A 17,520-nucleotide genomic window follows, 5' to 3' on the forward strand; every position below is an offset into this window, starting at 1 on the left:
ACTCACGCACATATATACATACACACACGTGTGCGGCTCAGTCTGTCAGGGTAGAAATAAATAAAGGTTTGAAGGAGTTGGTCAGTGAGCGAAAGAATGAGCAAATGTCAAGAAGAATTGATGAATAAGTTTAATAACGAAGAAGGAATAATGAATAAGAGAATGAGTAAATATTTGAATACGCGATTGTCTTACGGATTCAATGAATGAAAGCTAGGAAGATTCACTGAATGATAGAATGAATGAGTAAATATTTGAATGAGAATGTCAGTGAACGAATAAGGGAATAGGTGAAAATGTGTGTAAAGAATGAGTGAAGAACACACTGAAAGAGAAGGGGCTCTGTGTATGTCCCTTAGTGTTTGAAAAGGTGTCGCACCTGTAGTCCCCTAATAGGACCCCCTTGACAACAATGGAGAATGTGATCCCATCAGAAAAGAAAGGGATAAGAGGGCAAAAATGAAACGTTTCCCTTTGTGTTTGTGCATGTGGGTGCATGAATGTAACACACACACACACACACACACACACACATACACGTACATGTATATTTGTGTGTGTATGAATGCATGCATACATATTTACATAAATATACACATTTATGTATACAGCTATTTGTAAATGTACACATATGTAGGTGTACACATGTAAAATATACATATATATGCACATATATACATATATATATATATATATAGATATGATTGCATATATGCATATTATGTATGTATGCATGTATACACTGATTTATGTATATCTGTGTGTGTATATATATTTAAAAATACATAAATACACATGAAAATGTATGTATATGTGTGTGCATATATTTACACGCATATATATACACACGTACGTATTATCTATAAACACACGCTTGCGCAAATATACGCACATTCACACACGGAGATAGAGAGATAGATAGATAGATAGATAGATAGAGATAGATAGATAGATAGATAGATAGATAGATAGATAGATAGATAGATAGATAGATAGATAGATAGATAGATAGATAGATAGATATAAACATACATACATACATACATACATACATACATACATACATACATACATACATACATACTTTGTATCATTCACGGAGCAAAATACAACCAGGCAAACGAATGGCCAGCGAGAGACACACAGACACACACACGTATAGGCCGAGCCTTTCATACAAAATCGCACAAGACACACATACGCAGTTTCAGAAACGATATTCGCATTTCGCTCACACACACACACACACACACACACCACACACACACACACACATCCAGACACACACATCCAGACACGCACGCACACACACAAAAGCCACCCAGCACTAGAAGTTCTGGTTAGGGTGGAGTAGAAAGGTAAGAGTTGTGAAGCTGCAGGTGGTGCACACTGGGTAGCCAGAGCTGTCATGAGAAGTGGACCCTTAAGAAGAAGAAGAAGAAGAAGAAGAAGAAGAAGAAGAAGAAGAGGAAAAGATTTCACTGCAATAGCAGTAGTAGCGGTGGTGGTGGTGGTGGTGGTGCGTTTGTTTTGGGTCTTGACTAACACTGGGGGTGGGTAGTAGTAGGAGATGGAGAGAGAAGAGAAGAGTTATTAGAAGAAGAAGGAGGAGGAGGGGTGGAGAGATAAGAACGGTCATCGTGTTGTTGATGTTTGAGGTGATTGTGGTGGTGATGGTGGCAGTCCTGGTGGTGGTGCTGCTGATGGTAGTGACGGTGGTAGTAACGGTGATATAGTAATGGTGATGGTGGTGATTAATGTAGTAATAGAGGCTAATTGCCCACGCGCGCACGCACACACACACACATACATACATACATACATACATACATTTATTTATATATATATAATATATATATATATTATAATAATATATATATATATAATATAATATATATATATATGTATATATATAATATGCGTCTTGAATGGCGCAACAGTGCACTTTATTAACAACTACGGACTATAATAACTTTTATAATTTAATCATTCATAGTCTGATACGATATTTCAGAATATAGAAATTCCTTCTTCAGATATCCCTAGGAATTGATGGAATCACTGCTATAATCGGTTTTCCAGCGATTAAAATTTTTTTTCCGGAAGCGTCTCTGCAGTGGTCTGACGAATCTCCTTCCGGAATTCCTCATGAGAATGGCGTGAGGGCGGCCACGTCTCAAACTTGTGTGCTGGCACATCCGTAACGCTGCTTCGCAGTTACAAACAATACACAATGCTTCAAGCGAACTACAATACTCTCCAGGTCAGGACAGGCTTATTCGATCATTTTGAATATTTTAATTTTAGTAAATGATTAATTAAATTAAATGACCAAAATGATCTAATAAGCCTGTCCTGCCCTGGTTTTGTTCTCCTTTTCCTTTAATTTATACTTGCTGACTCGGAAGCCTGCTACGGATCCCTAGCGCCAGCATCCGTTGTGAACCTGCATCCTAATGGATTACCCATTACAGTACTAACGCAGCGTACCTACTGGTTAAGATCATCATTTAGATCATCATTGATTCTTTTTCATATATCTACATGTACACACACACGCACGCGCACACACATACACACACACATTTCTCTCTCTATAAAATTGTTTGTCCGTGTGTCTGTCTGTTCCCTATGCATTCTCAAACGGCTCTAACAAATCAAATCAAATTTTACAAGGTAATAGTATTACACCCCGCAAGTGTCAACATATAATTTTTATCTTCATCTGGATTGAAACAATTTAACAATTTCTCGAAAGTAATCTTTCTATATTTTATTGTCTGGGGAAAGTCATTTTCTTTTAGTGCCTTATTAATTTAACTCACCGATTTCCACTCATTTACTTATTTAGTAAAAATAAATTAATAAATGAGTGGAAATCGGTGTGTTAAATTAGTAAGGCACTAAAAGAGACTGATGCTCCCCAGACACAATAAAATATGCTTCAACACACGAATTTATATAAAGAATTTTGCAAACCAAATCCCAAAACGAAATCTTTCTATAGTCAACTATACTAGCGGACATTTTATACCACGACGCCATCACATTTTGTATATGAGTGTGCATGTGTCTGTGAGTGTGTGTGTCTTTGCGCGTTCGTTACGTACGAGATAGTAAAGGACATTTTATACGACGACGCATCTATCTTTTTTTCCTTTTGTCAAACATTCTGTCAACCGTTTACCGTTGTAACGATGTCTGGTACCAAAAATATTATTACGGCTACTTTCATTGCTTATAATCTTCTGCACCGGTGTATTTGTGTACACCAACACGAGGGAATCTTAGCATCGCTCAGCAAGACCTTTGTCAGCCGCTCTCCAGCTGTCTGTTTAGGGCTGTATATGGCCATGGTGCAGCCACACTTGGAATTTGCATCACCAGTCTGGAACCCCGTTCTTGCTCAGGACATTGAGCTCCTGGAAACTGTTCAGAGACGTGCAAACAAGCGAATACCCTTCATCCGGAATCTACCATACTCTGAAATGTTAGAAAGGATGAGGGGTCAAACATCTCTACCCCTTTTTGCGGCGGGTTTGTAACGCATGCATATTTTGAGATACTCGTAAATTTATGCTATGGAATACTGTCGCTGATGAGAGCAGTAGGTAACATATGTCTTACTTTAAACTTGAAACACGACCTTTTACACAGTTAACTGAACCTTGTTGGTTCATTATTTTTCTTTTGCTTGCCTACAATATAGAGTGTTAGTCTCAGATTTTACAATGGTAATAGGGACTTTAGCGGCTATTTCTTGCAGTGCGTGGTGAGGCGTAAAGCCGATCCCTTGTTATAATTATGTATATAATATATATATGTATATACACACATATATGTCAATACATATACACACATATGCATTCATACATACGCATATGTGTTTTTGTGTATGTGTGTGTGTGTGTGTTGACCGCTTCTGTGTGTGCGTGTCAGGTTAACAATATATATTCAAACGTCACTATATATACATAAATTTTTCTGTACGTGTGCACATTAAATTAATGTATGTTTAACTGGTACCTTAAGCATACATCTGTACTTTTGTTAATGCGTGTATAAGTCCGTGACTACAAATGTATATGGATGTGTGCGTGCACAAGTGAATGTATCTACGTATGTAAAAAGGTATTATACTTGTGGGCATGTTTATAGATACATGCCTCTTCATGTTATGTATGTATATATATACATATATATGTGTGTATATATATGTAGATATATATATATATATATATATATATATATATATATATATATATATATGTACATACATATATATATGTGGGGTATATATATATCTATATATATATATATATATATATATATATATGTATATGTATGTATGTATACATGTACGTGTATCATGGTGTGTGCGTGACTGGATCAGTTAACGTAAATATAGAGAATGGGGTGGTTAAACACTCGATATACAAACAAATACATAAAAAAATCTGTATAGTCACACTTATACACACACACACAGAAAAGACGACAGCCATTTATCGTTGGTCACAATGGCTGTCCATGTCAGGACACGTGCAGAATGGCTGAAGTAAAACAACCACCACCAGTGCCACCAGCGACACCGATACAACAACCCAAACAACAGTAACAATACACATACAAATATAGACATAAGCATGTACTTACTTACACACACACACGCACACACACACACACACACACACACACACACACACACAAATGCATAACGCTTCCTCCCTTCCCCTCCTCTACCTCTTCAACAAGCAGTGAAATTAATATCAATGATCGTAGCCCAAGGGTTAAACCCTTCAAAAAATATATATACGTGTGTATGTGTGTGTACGTCCCTATTCTTCTTCTTCTTCTTCTCTCTCTCTCTCTCTCTTACTATGACCCTCTATATTTTTCTCGGGGGTATGTATGTGTATTTCTCTTCTCTCTCTCTCTCTCTCTCTCTCTCTCTCTCTCTCTCTCACACACACACACACACACACACATATATATCTATATATTTTTTCATATATCATGTCAGGTAAGTTCACCGCCATCAATTAACCGTTTTTGTTGTTGTTTTGCTTTCAATAAAACAGTTTTTAACTATTAATAGTGAGATACTATGGATAGATTTTCTCAGTAAACTTTCCTCGTGGCGAATTTTCCTCATGGTAAACTTTCTACATATATTTCTTAGCTAACTGAAGCTCTTGGTTTAATAGTTACGCAACGAGCTATGCCATAGATAACTAATCATCAGGCAAATGTTACTTTAATGAAATGAAAGTCACATTGTCACTCGGAATTGAGATTAGCTACGTTGACCATTACTCGTTGTACAGCTATTACATCAACGGTTTCAGCTAAGTAGCGTGCATTTTAGCGTTCCACCCCACAATTTTGATATATATTTGGATATATATATATATATATATATATATATATATATATATATGGTGTGTGTGTGTGTGTGTGGTGTGTATGTGTGTGTGTGTATACATATGTATATGGATGAAAAGGAACACCGTGTTGATATATATGAAAAAAGAAGTCAGGATAGAAAATGTTAAAATAATTTTATAAAGAACATTTCAGTACCGGTTTCAGTCATTGAGACCTTTTCAACTGTAACAATTAAATAATTAAATTTAGAAAAATTAAAAGAAAAGTTTGTTTTTTTTAAGAATATTTGTATAGTGTTCAAATATGAGTGGCATTTCCCTTGTTTCTGCCTTTCTCTGTCTCTCTTATTTACTCTTGTGGGTTCGAGGTCGTTGTGAATTCTTGGTAGGGAAGAAGAAGGAGGAGGAGGAGGGGAAGGGGAGGAAGAAGACGAAGAATTTGGGAGTGCCTTGATATATGACTATATGACTATATGACCAATTTCACAAGTAAAACCAGCCAAGTCTACGGTATTCCCAACATACACAAAAGTGAGAAAATAAGTAACGCATGCAAGATAGCCACAGACAAAATAATTAAAGTCCCTAATCCTAATGATCTCAAATTGAGACCTATAATAGCAGGTCCCACATGCGAAACCCACCGCCTCAGTAACTTTTTAGATACCCTCTTAAAACCACTCCTCAAACATGTCAAAAGCTATATAAGGGACGACCTGGATATGCTCAATCACCTGCCTAAAACAATAAACAAAAACACCCTACTAATATCCTTCGATGTAGTCAACCTCTATTCCAATATCCCCCACAACCTAGGAATAGAGGCAATTCAATTCTGGCTAGAGAATCACGCCAACGAACGCCCACATTGCATCAAAAAAGAATTCGTGAGGTTAAATTCATCCTGGAAAATAACTACTTCGCCTTCAAAGACAACTTCTACCGACAAAAATCGGGGACTGCGATGTGTACGCGAATGGCCCCCTCCTTTGCCAACCTAGTCATGGGATATCTAGAAATCAGTCTGTAACGTAAGGTTCTAGAAAGATATGGCAGCCCTTTCTCCCTCTACATAGAAAACAACTGGAAGAGATACCTAGATGACTGTTTCATTCTTTGGCATGAAAATATAGAGAAACCCAAAGAATTCCAAGCAATTTTAAATGGACTGGACATAATCATTCAATTCACGATGGAATATAGCCAGCAACAACTCCCCTTCCTCGACATCCTCATTAAGAAATCTAATAATGTAATAGAAACAGATATATACTATAAGCCTACGGATTCTAAGCAATATCTTCCTTTCAATTCATGCCACCCAGACACACCAGAATGAATATCCACTTCAATCTAGCAAAAAGGATATGTACTATAGTTTCTAATGCAAACACCAGAGACACACGACTACCTGAACTAAAAGATACCCTCATCACCAGGAACTACCCACCTTCACTAATTGACATATGCATTCAACTCAACATCCAGGAACTCGGACATGCCAAATTAAAGAAAAATTACGACCAAAAGCCTTACCATACATTTCCACACACAACCCTCTCAACAATGAAGGCTTCGACACCATCCTCCAAAACATACCCCTGCTAAAAAAGGACCACAGAATGAACTTAATCCTCCAAAAACACACAAGATCATAAAAAGCAAGAGACAGCCCAAATCTATGAAAAGTCTCCTAACACAAGCCCGAATACGCTCATCAACACAGAAGCCGACAGTAAAAAATGTGGCAGACCCAATTGTGGGATATGCGATTATTTAATTGAGGGATCAGAGTTCTCCTTCAAAAGGGACAACGTTTCACAGTGAAAAGCAACTTCACATGTGCTTCGGAGAACCTGATATACACACTAACCTGCTCTGGGTGTCAAGAGCAATACATAGGCCAAACAAAAAATATTTTACGTAAAAGAATGGCCCTGCACAGATCCCAGATAAAAATTCTCCAAAACAGAAAAATAGCATTCAGCCAACACATAGATATTTGCGCCAACAACAAAACTCTAAACTTCAGGATTTTCACCCTCTACCAATTCAGGGACGATACAAACTGGAACCAACGAATTAGTAAAGAAACTCTCTTTATTACAAAATACAGGCCCCTTCTGAACGCATCTACGACAAACGATATATCCACCTCGGCCTTAGAATAACACAAATACACACGCAAAAACTACATTCCTAAGAATCCACTAAAAATCAGCCCCAATCACTGCTATAATCCATAACGTGCCAACTTTAAGTCATCCAACACCTCACTACTTTCACTCATATTCTCCCTTCTCTTTCTTCATCATCATCATCATCATCATCATCTTCTTCTTCTTCTTCATCTTCTTCTTCTCCCCCTTTTCCTTCCTTCTCCCCCTTTTCCTTCCTTCTTCCTAACTTTATCACTAATGCTTTTTAGTATAACACCTACGCAAATTCTATAAACAAACTTTCAATAGAAATATTTTCATGAATTGAACAGCAACTGCTAGCCTCCACTGACCATTCAAAATACCACAATCAAGGCACTCCCAAATTCTTCGTCTTCTTCCTCCCCTTCTCTTCCTCCTCCTCCTCCTTCTTCTTCTTACCTACCAAGAATTCACAACGACCTCGAACCCACAAGAGTAAACAAGAGAGACAGAGAAAGGCAGAAACAAGGAAAATGCCACTCATATTTGAACACTATACAAATATTCTTTTAAAAAAACTTTTCATTTAATTTTTCTAAATTTAATTATTTAATTGTTACAGTTGAAAAGGTCTCAATGACTTAAACCGGTATTGAAATGTTCTTTATAAAATTATTTTAACATTTTCTATCATGACTTCTTTTTTCATATATATCAACTCGTGTGTTCCTTTTCATCCATATACATATGTATACACACACACACACACACACACACATACACACACACACACACACACACACACATATATATATATATATATGTTATATATATATATATATATATATAATACATACAATGTACTGTACCGTGATAGAAAATTCAACAAAAAATGTACTCCATCAGGTGAGAGATAAATATCATTTATTTAAAGGACTCAATACATGTCTTTAAGTGCAACAAAGTTTCCATATGTTGAGAAATATTTCAAACATATTCATCAGACACAAACCACATATAACAAGCTTGAAAAATTGAAGAAGAGAAGAAACGCGAAAAAACTCAGGAGTCAGCATTTAGAAAACACGAAAGAGTAAAAAAAAACAACGGAAAACGAAAACAAAAAAGCTAAAATGTAAAAAGAAAAAAATGGTAGAAGAGTTATCTTCCTTAAACCTTAAATTACAAGGCTGGAAAGATATCAACAAGTTAGTAAGGGATAGGCAGAATTTTCCAATTCTTCAAAATATATTTATACATATGCTTGCAACCGCTGAAAATTTCAGGCCTAGACTTCAATAGAGAGTACGGGTTCTTAGATCTGAACAGGATCTTTCAATCAAACAAATTTATCCAATCCATTCACATAACATGGATTTTTCAATTACTTTGCATTTAATGACATGTGATGTTGCGTTAGATTTCAAATTCCATACGTAGCTAGACAACTTAGTAGCTTTGCTTTTGTCCTTATATCGGAAAGAGGCTATGTGATTGGCATAGCAATTTTTAAATTCTCCTTCACATAAACCAATATAGGCCTTCTTATCGGTTATATTATTATTTAGGGTTGCTGTAAATTCTGCCTCAAATATGATAGATTTAATCATACATCGTTGGTCAAATAGACAGGATCCTGGGTGGAGACTGTTACAACTAGATTTAGGCTCTTGGTATTGACCTCATGTGACGATACTCTTCATATTGGGACAGCAACTATATGGTAATGTCACAGAAAGCCTATTAAATATTTCCCTGTATTTGTGAGTTGCTGGAAAGTGTTTGTCTAGGAGTGACAGGAATATTTTACCAGTGTTAGCTTTTATATTAAGGGAAAACGAACAGGCGAACCAAATAATTTTCCTTGGCCTATTTTTAGGTCTATTATTATTATTACTATTATTATTATTATTATTATTATTATTATTAGAGGGATTATACATTAATTTAATTTATCTTCGAAGCCCCTATTGGCTAGGGCATTGTTAGGAGCTGCTTCCCCAAAAATTTATTTAGAGGAAGAGAATTTAGACATTCTGTTACTAATATCAGATATCACACACACACACACATACACACACACACATATATATATATTCTTATGTTCTTTTACTCTTTGACTTGTTTTAGTTATTAGATTGAGGCATTTCTTTGCAGACTTTTTAGTCGAACGAATTGACCGCAGGGATTATTTCTTGTTAAGCCTGGTACTTAGTCTATCAGGTCCCTTTTGCCGAAATGCTAAGTTATGGGAACGTAAACACACCGGCTGTCAAGCGGTGAGTGGGTGGAAAAACACAGACACAACGACATACATTTATACATACATGCATACATACGACGGGGTTTTTTCAGTTTCCGACTATCCAAATCCACTCACGCGGCTTTGATCGGTTTGAGTCTATAGTAGAAGACACTTGCGCAATGTGCCACGCAATGGGACTGAACCCGGGACTATGTAGTTGGGAAGCAAGTTTCTTACCACACAGCAACGTGCAGACATGGCCGCGTGGTACCAATATATAGATAGATAGGTAGGTAGATAGACAGATAGACAGGTAGATAGGTAGATAGATAGATAGATAGGTAGGTAGATAGATAGATAGATAGGTAGGTAGATAGATAGATAGATAGGTAGGTAGATAGGTAGGTAGATAGATAGATAGATAGATAGATAGATAGATAGGTAGGTAAATAGATAGGTAGGTAGATGTATAGGTAGGTAGATATGTATGTATGTATGTAGGTAGGTAAGTAGGTGGATCGGTAGGTAGATAGGAATGTAGGAAGATAGGTAGATATAGATAGATAGATAGATAGATAGATAGATAGATAGATAGATAGATAGATAGATAGATAGATAGATAGATAGATAGTAGATAGATAGATAGATAGATAGATAGATAGATAGATAGATAGATAGATAGATAGATAGATATAAATATGCATGTGTGAATAAATACATTGCTTTGTCTTGTTCAACTTGCATGAATAACGCATTGACAGGTGGCGATGGTATCCATGGATAAGAATGAAATATATTTTTAAAATACTGATTTCAAATTTTGGTACAAGTCCAGCAATTCGGTGGGTGGAGGTGAGTGAATCACATCGGCCCCAGTAGTCAACTGGTACCTATTTAAATCGGCTCCGAAATAATAAAGCGAAGTCGACTTCGGTGGAATTTGAAATCAGAACGTAAACTTAACGAAATGCTGCTAACTATTTTGCCCCTGTACTAACAATTCTGTCAGTTCGCCGTCTTAACATATATCGATAATATTGATCTGACTATAAGGAGGCGATCTGGCAGATTCGCTGGCTTGCAGCAGCATTTCGTCCATTTTTGCATTCTGAGTTCAAATCCCGACGTTGCCTTTCGGCTCGATAAAATAAATGCCAGTTGAGCACTGGGGTCGATGTAATCGACTCCCCCCCCCCCCTGCACGTCTTGGATCAATATTTGAAACTTATATTGATACTGACTATGGCACCAATTTTCGCCTTTAAACATTTCTTCAAAAATACAAATATATTAAAGCTGTCAAAACTGTTTCTTTTATAAAATACAGTATTCAAACACACACACACTCTCACGCACACACACACACACACACACACACACACACACACACACACACACTCACGCACACACACACACACACACACACGCACACGCACGTGTAATATATTTACCAATCTGCATCCACAAGTATACATACACATATCACGTATGTATGTATCTATCTATCTGTCTCTCTCTATATATTATATTAGGGTGAGATGGACAACGAAAACCAATGCAGATCGAGTATTTCAAGTTATATAGAATAATTTAATTAGGGTAACATTGAAGTCTTACAGTTGTTTCTAAGATATCCCAAGTGATAGGCTAGCATGTCCGTACGCTGGGTATTCCATCATCAGAGTCAAGGTGAGTATGTAAGAAAGTGTACGGACATGTTAGCCTATCATTTAGAAATCCCAGAAACAGCTATAACACTTCAAATGATTCTATATGATTTGAGATATTCGTCCTGCCTTGGTTTTTGTTGTCATTTTCCTCTGATATAAAATATACCTGCTAACACAGAAGCCTAATACGGATCCCTAGCTCCAACCTCAGCGGTGAACTTCGACCAATTATAGCACTTACTCAGCGTACCTATTAATTTACATTACCAGTGAACTAAACCCCTCATATTCTTTATATATATATATATATATATGCCCCAGCATGGCCACAGCTCATGAGCTGAAACTAGAATCAATCAATCAATCAATCATATATATACACTAGCTGACGTACCCGGTAATTCCCGGGAAAGCTGTGCTTATCCCTTGTTTCCATTCTCATAATTGCTTCGCTAATCAAATAACAACAATACAAAATATGTAGCCCTTAAAACGGTTTTTGTGCATTTACAGAGAATACCGAACTGACTTAAACAGGATCTTGTTTTTAGGAATTCCCAGGAAGTTATGAATACCCAAATGGTGAAGTCAATTATGTAATAACATGAAATTAGTTACCCTATAGTAAAAATTCAAATAAAGTAGCCCCGAAAAGGGCTTTAATGCGTTCCCAGAGTACATAGAACTTAGGAGGAAATACTAATAAGGTATGTATACTAAAATCGTGAAACATGTTACGTAATAACAGGCTAATCAGATATGAGAAAAAAGCAATTCAAAGTAAATAACTCTGAAAAGGGCTTTTGGCTTTTGTGCGTTCCCAGAGAATATTACCCTCAGCGGCGCTAGTGTTGGTATAATCGTGAATAAGTCACTAACCGAAATAAGTGGATCTATTGTTCAGGAAAATACTATTTACTTGTCTAAAGGTTGTACTGGATAAATTGCGAAAATAACTTGAATAGTTCAAATACTAAGAAATAAGAATACTCAATTTGATTTATACCAGATGATTGAGGAAAATGAATGGGTTATTTCCCTTGGCTGTTACAATGAAATATATTAGATATATATAAGGATCCCTTCCAGGGGCCCTATTATCAATTTTTTCAACTATCTGAGTATGACGTGACGTTTCTAGACATGAGTTCTACTCACGTATCAAGTTTCATCAAAATCGATAAAACGATGTAGGAGTTAGCTAACAACTCCACAAACTCACCCACAGGCAGAATTTCCCACATAGGTAATGTATGTATATATATATATGTGCATGTATGTGTGTATACATATATATTGGCGCAAATAGTAAAACAACCTAAAAGATAACAAATGACAATTTAGCCTGCATCAGCTCTCTCACTCTCAATAAGTATTGTAGAAGTTTCGGGTCACAGACAGACATTCACACGCATGTATATATAGACATATACATACACACACATGCATATGTGTGTGCGTGTGTTCATGTGTGTGTGTGTCTGTTAAATAAAACGAGACAACAAAGCCAAGGTAGTGTGAAATTTCTAGGACATTTAGAAAGAGAAAGGTAGTCTTAAAACTGTTTCAGGGATATGAAGGTTATCCCTTTATCGGAGACGATATGAGAAAGTGAATGAGAAGTTGCAACTATGTCATAGTTGCAACTATGACATCCAGCATACATTTTTATTCTCTTATTTCCCTATATGCTTCCTACATTTCTCTCCCTTTTTCAAAATGACTTCTTACACTGAACTCTGCTATTTCCTTCTCATTCACTTTCTCATATCGTCTCCGATAAAGGGATAACCTTCATATCCCTGAAACAGTTTTAAGACTACCTTTCTCTTTCTAAATGTCCTAGAAATTTCACACTACATTGGCTTTGTTGTCTCGTTTTATTTAACATTCTCACACACGACCCGCATTAGGCCCCCTCACTCATACTATTATAGAACCGGGAGTCTAACTATAGTCCTTCCGTAGCACTTATATAGCCTCCTTGGTCTTCTGGATACCAAACCCCGCTTTCTCTCTCTATCTCTCTCTCGATGGATAGATAGATACACATTCAAAGACGCTAATTAGGATAAAGGATGGTAGAGTTGCGTCCGTTATGGTTGCGGTTTGAGGCGTTGGTGGTAGTGATGGTTGTGTTCGTGTTACAGTGTATAGCGTGGGGGGGTGATGTGGTGGTGGTGGCGGTGGGGGGGGGGGGGGGGGTAGAGTGCTTCTATCGCTATTAATGATTGAACTGGTGTGGTGTCGTTGTTGGTTCTATAGTGTTGGTCATATTGTTGGTAGTCATGTTTGACTGGTGTATAATGGGGGTGGGGGAACTAGTTAGATACAGCTGTGATATATTGTCGAGTGGGCCGATGGTGTGTGAAATGTGTGTGTGTGCAATGTGTGTCTAATGTGTGCGTCTGTGTAATGTGTGCGATGTGTGTATGAGGTGGCGTTAGATGAAGTGGTGGTGTTTGATAATGGTGTGAGTGGAGGGAGGATGAACACTCGAGAGGGAAAATGGCGACGGTGCTGTTGGTGTTGGTCTTGTGAGGATGGTGGTGGTGGTGATGTTGATAATAGTGTGGTGATGGTGTTGGTGGTCCTGATATTGGGGCGGCAGCGGCGGTGGTGGTGGTGATGGTAACGATTGTGATGGTGTTGATGATGATGATGATGCTACTGTTGGTTTTAATGGTGGTGGTGGTGGTGGTGGGGTCTTGATGGTTGTTATGGTAGTGATGGTGGTGTGAATGGTAATGTAGTGGTGGTGGTGGTGGTGGTGGTGGTGGTGAACGTAATTGTTATACCAGTTGTGTTGGTGGAAGTGGATGTGGGTAACGCTGTTAGTAGTTGTGCCTTTGTTGGTGGCGGTGGTGGTGAAGTGTTAGTTGTATTAGTGGTGGCGGGTGAAGGGGTAGAGGGTGAAGGGGCTGGTAAAGGTGGTGTTAGTTTACCGAGAGGCAGGGGTGGGGGTCAGGGTGTGTCGAGTTGAGTTATATGGAAAGAGGGCGGCGATTGAGGGGAAGAAGAAGGGGCGGGGTAAGTGGGAGGCAGAAGAGGAATGGACACGGTTTGGTCGTGACTCCGATTACTTTGTGGTCAAACCGTGGGAGTGATGGCAATAAATAAATGAATAGCAAAACAATAGAGCAACAACAATAACGATAACAATAAGCGGCAGCAACAACGTGAACAAGAACAACGTCAGCAGCAGCAATGACAAAAACAATAACACCACCATCACCACCACCACCAACGGCAACTCTGTTACAAAAACGTAACAAGTCAACAAAGAAGATTCTACTTGGTCCCTCGATCTGATAGATAAAACAGCTAAATCTTCCTAAAATAAAGGATATACCAAATAATGTAGTGCTGTAAAGCTATAAAAATACGAGAAGGTCATGGTTGGAATGCCTTTGATGGTTTACCTTCGATGAAACAACAAAAATATAGCCGTCACTCACGAGCGAATGTGAGTTGGTAAGACATACCATGCTTTCACTGATTGTTTTTCGGTAGCTGTCCTAAACAAAGTCCTCTGGACTCTCCCAGCTCGTACTCAGCTGCAAATGAGGGATGCAACGGTTGGAGGAGAAAGGGAGTGGCCCCAGGTCTAGGCTGATACTCAGCCATTGCTGACCAGACTGGAGCAACCAAATGCGTAGAATGAACTACCTTCTCCGGAGACATCGTCCCACCTTGCCCCTCTCAGAACCGACGACCTTATAATCGCGAGACCAAGACCCTAACTTTTAGGTCATGTGTCCTTACAATATGACTAGGAAATAAAAAACAACAACAAAAACATCGACAAAGACAACAACAAGTACAACCACATTAACAATAACGACACTGCGATGGTGACCATGACAACGACGATGGCGGCGGCGGCGGCGACAAGGACAACGATGTGACAACGACATTAATAGTAACGACGTCGAGTATAAGGACGGCGATGACGACGGTGTTGAGGACGATGACAAGGAAGACCGTAACGAAAACGTCGACGATGACAGCCTTAATGATAACAACGACGACAGCAAAGACAGTGACAATGAGAACGACGACAACGAAGACGACTCTATACCGAGAGCCTATCAATCCTTAACCAAATATCTGGCGAGAGAACCTCAATATTATTAAGAACTAGCAGTATCGCCCGGCGTTGCTCGGGTTTGTAAGGGAAATAACTATATAAGCATTTTTAGAGATGTAAAGTATAATAGCCATCTCAATATGGCTAGCCACAAAGGGGGGGGGTGTTACTGTAGCTTTTTACGTTCTGAGATTTAATAATAAATTTTTAGAGAGTTACTTCCCTTATATATGCCAAAAATGCATTAAAAATGAGAAAAATTGATGGTAATTTTTTTTTTAATCGTAGACTCATCGTAGACTCATCGTAGACCCGCGCTAATATCCAGAAGGGCTCGATATGAATCACGACAATAAGATACCCGGTTTTGGTTAAACTGCACCGCAAAATGTGGGAGTAGTTAGGAATCTAAATCGTAGGAGACAGACAGCACACAACCTCACTTTTATATATAAAGATATAATATGAAATATCTTGTTCTATTATAATGTATTATAATATATTATAATATATTATAATCTCTCTATATATAAAGCTGAAGTTGTCTGTGTATGGCTGGTTTGGTAGCCGTCAACTAACATTATCTCCTCCAAGACCCTGCGGCGCAAGTTGACCAAAATCGGAAGCATGATAGAAGAAGGCTTGCTCTTCCTTCAGTAGCAGAATTCAAATCGGAGCATGTTAGCACCAAAAATTATTTACATCAAAAAGGTGCTTTTTTTCTATGAAAATCCCTATCTTTTACGACTTTTTTTTACTGCTATGTCGGCATTTTTCGGTGTATTTCAACCAGAAAAATGTTCACTTAAAGAGAATAACAAGCTACATAATGCAAAATTTTTACTTTTCAAAAATTCCAATTCTAAAGGGTCGAAACAAACCCGGTGATACTGCTAGTATATTGTAATATATTGTAGTATTTTACAACAATATAAGCATTAAATATACTTTCAGATACGGAACTCTTCATAGGTAAGGAGTTAATCCACCCAGAATACTAATATGCTTATTACAAACCAACAATTATTGATGGGAGATCCACTCGAACTGCTAGAAAGAGGAGCGAAATAGCCCACAAATTACACACATCTATATTAGCAAAAGGAGAGTCGAATAAAAATGAAAATATGAGGAAATAAACAGGCCAAGAAGGGCTTTGATTATTAGGTCCGCTAGATCAAAACTGACCTGGGGATGAATTAAAGCTACGACAATATCAGTAAAAGTCTGGCTTAATGCATCAAACCCTGCAATCTATTGTAAAAAAAAAGAAAAGTTTTGCGGCACATTGGATAATGTAGTCAGGAATACATCTGAAAAAGCGGCGTGGTCACGGTTGGAATTCTCTTGATAATAGATGTACATTATCAGGATTTATTTGATAGTGATGGTGGTGTTGGTGTTGGACAATAGCAAAAACAACATCAACAGCAAGAGCAACTAGCATAGCAACAGTTACACTTGTGGTTGTGTGGCTGTGTTTCCCACCCGCGTAGTTCTGGGTTCATATATATGTGTATATTTACGTATACATGCATACATACATACATACAAATTAAGAAAAATGGAGATATAGCATTTAATAAAAATTTGTTATCTGCAAAAATCCATCATATTCTCTTACAGTTGTTTCAATTAAGCCTAAAAGATTAAAATATTATTAAATCATTATATTAGCAAAATCTCATGAGAAGGGTAGAAAAAGATATACCTTTAGGTTATTAGTTATTGTTACCGAATCATCTCAGCAGACCGAATATTATTTTATGGCCAATATTGGTATAAACCTGATTGTTTTAGTGGGTCATGGATAATATGTGAATACAATCAGGGTAATAATTGGTAAATAGATAAATGTTTACCTATTCCCTCATTCATTTGATACTGTTATTCACTGTAACTCACTATCTTATCTTTATTTACTAATTATTACCCTCTAACTGAATGTGTATATAATATACATACATACATACATACGTACATATAT

Source organism: Octopus sinensis, linkage group LG16 (assembly GCF_006345805.1).
Source record: "Octopus sinensis linkage group LG16, ASM634580v1, whole genome shotgun sequence".
In the NCBI taxonomy this organism is placed as follows: Eukaryota; Metazoa; Mollusca; class Cephalopoda; order Octopoda; family Octopodidae; genus Octopus; species Octopus sinensis.